The sequence below is a fragment of the Blastomyces gilchristii genome, assembly GCF_000003855.2.
Source record: "Blastomyces gilchristii SLH14081 genomic scaffold supercont1.7, whole genome shotgun sequence".
NCBI lineage: Eukaryota > Fungi > Ascomycota > Eurotiomycetes > Onygenales > Ajellomycetaceae > Blastomyces > Blastomyces gilchristii.
In genome coordinates, this window is record NW_003101676.1 from 1,715,210 (window position 1) to 1,717,809 (window position 2,600).

The 2,600-nt window shown below is 33.7% G+C and overlaps 1 pseudogene across 1 annotated transcript; it reads right to left on the bottom strand.

Annotated features, from left to right (window-relative positions):
- Positions 1 to 1,694: 1,694 nt before the first annotated feature.
- Positions 1,695 to 1,783, bottom strand: BDBG_16996 (annotated as a pseudogene). The gene has a single exon. The product of its transcript is annotated as a tRNA-OTHER (tRNA).
- Between the last annotated feature and the right edge of the window lie 817 nt (positions 1,784 to 2,600).

The following is a 2,600-nucleotide window of genomic DNA, read 5'->3' on the forward strand; positions in this document are numbered from 1 at the left end:
TGATTTCAGACACGGTCACACAGTCAGTCTATCTCTTTGTAGAGAGTTCTGAATCTGTCATTTCTCTATCATATATCAACACTGTGTATCAATCAGTTTTACTTTCATGAAGATGCTCTATGTGATGTAATTAAATGTATCAGTTAGACTGTTTAATCTCACAGTATTCTTGACATCTTTCTTAAATTAGAAGATTGTCTTGTCAACATGACTATCTGATTCATAAAGATTGAATTTCAATCTTTCACTGAGATTAGAATCTCATGTGACTGTACAGACTGTTGAGATAATGACAGAATAATTGTTGACATTCTGTGATTAATCTGTAGAGAATGAAAATCTCTGTTAATAGAGTTTTTTCAGTTGTAATTTAAGTTCTAGAACTCTATGCCTCTTCTTCTTCATCTTAAATATTATCTTGAGATGTTTCATCTGCTGATCTGATATTGTCTTGCCTGTATAATAGACACCTGAGTGTTCATTATTCTCATCAAGAGAACTAGCTTCATCAAGCTGTTAAGTAGATTAAGAGGCTGGCCTGACCATGTCAGAAGCTGTATTCAAACCAGCTTTGAATTGAGAGAGTGTTTCAGAGTGTTTATCAATGAAGCTTTCAAAAGCTTCAGAAGAATGTTCACTGACAGAGTATAAATGTGAAGAATCATCATCATCAACTGATTCAGTGAAAAGAACATGAGATTATGAACATGTATGTGAGTGAGATTGTGTTGAATTCATCATCTTTATATTTATTTATTGAATTCTTGTTAATATTATTCTCTTTCTTTCTTTTTTTTTTTTTTTTGCAATGTGATGTGTTTTCTGCAAGCCTCTTTTTTAAGTGAGCAGTAGTATTATTGATTAACAAGATCTTAATACTGATAGAATAAGATGATTTTAACTTCTGATGAGTGTATCAAATGAAGCAGTAGTTAAAATAATAATTATATTGACAAGAAATCTCAAATTGACAGTGATTTTGTGCAAAACAGATCTCATAATCTGTGAAAGATGTAGACTGACTGTGTGACTATGTCTGAGACCAGGACTAGATTTTTTGATAGTCTCATTATCAATTCAACTGATTTCATTACATAGTTTTAACATTAGATAGTAGTTTCATACTGTTTCAGTGAGACTTACTGTCTACTCTTGTCACATTTTTCAAATGAGATCATGATTTTCACTTCTCAATTTAAATTATTTTTATTGCTTTAAATGACTTTAAATCTTATTTAAGTGTTATCAAAAAGCATTACTTTTTAAAAAATTAAAAATAGGCTAAAAAAAACCTTAAAATGTCTAAAAATAGTAACTTTATACAAAGAATGAAACTAAATAAGATCAAATGAAATCACTTTCTCATTTTTTTCAAGTCATGATTTCATTTTAAAATCTCATATATAGTCATTATTATTATTATTATTATTCTTCCATTATACTCATATGCAAGCGGAGCTTATGATGAGTCCTTGCGTGATGTTAAATACAGATCAAGTGTTGATTATACAGGAGGAAATACAGGTGTTGAGACCACGCCAAGATAACAAGAACATAGGAAAATACAAAGGAGTGACAATTAGATACATGCGATAATAACTTCCCAGCCCAGGAACATAGAGCAATTCATTGGAGCGATTTGTACACCTCTGTATTTATTAGGAACCTGAGGTGCTTGAGTTCCGGATTTAATGTATCCCCTGCGGGTTTCGAACCCACGCGCCTTGGTTTCCCACGCCAAGGTGCTACCGGGTGGCCGCATTAACCATTCGGCCACCGGGGCGCACTTTCAGCAGAATGACAAGCTCACTCACCTGAGCATGTCAATCATACAGAACCTGACTGTGAAGGGGCTTGCAGATGCCATCTCAATCATTGAAAGACTTGTGAGACATAGTGAGGAGATGTTATTTATCAATTATGAATTTTTCATTTTACTCAGTCAGCAATTGATTAAAGATTTAAGATAGTTATCTATCAAGTAAAAGTTGCACTGATGAATGAATAATGATGAGTTAATCACTTCACAGACTGTCAATTCTAAGAATTTCACTAATCAGAATATCATTATTCTGCAGACTTGTGAAGAAATAGCTTCTATATCATATCAGTCTTGCATGAAGAGTCAGAGATGATTTGAGAAATGTGTGATCACCTCTGCAGATGACAAACAGACATGGCAAGAACATAATGCTTACACCAACTGTCAGTGAGAAAATAAGAGGTCTCACTACTCTTTAAATTGCTGTATCTGGTATGAACTCAGGCAAAACATGAATAACTTGCTGTTTAAAGAGAGTGTGCCTGGATTTGAAAAGACTGTGATCAAGAAGGCGGATGTTGATGATATTATTAAGGTCAGTGATACAGAGAAGGAGAATGATTTGACTATAGTTTCAATGAAGAGAATGTCTATGTCTTTCAAGCACAAGGTGTTGAGTCTGATTGCACTGAAACTTTCAAAATGTGTTCAAATCAGTGAGCAGAGCATCTCAACACCTGTGAAGACAGACAGTGAGATGAAGACAAGTCATTCAACCTCTGCTAAGGTGATCAATGAGGCTAAGATAAGTGATGTATGATAATCATTAATTCTGTCT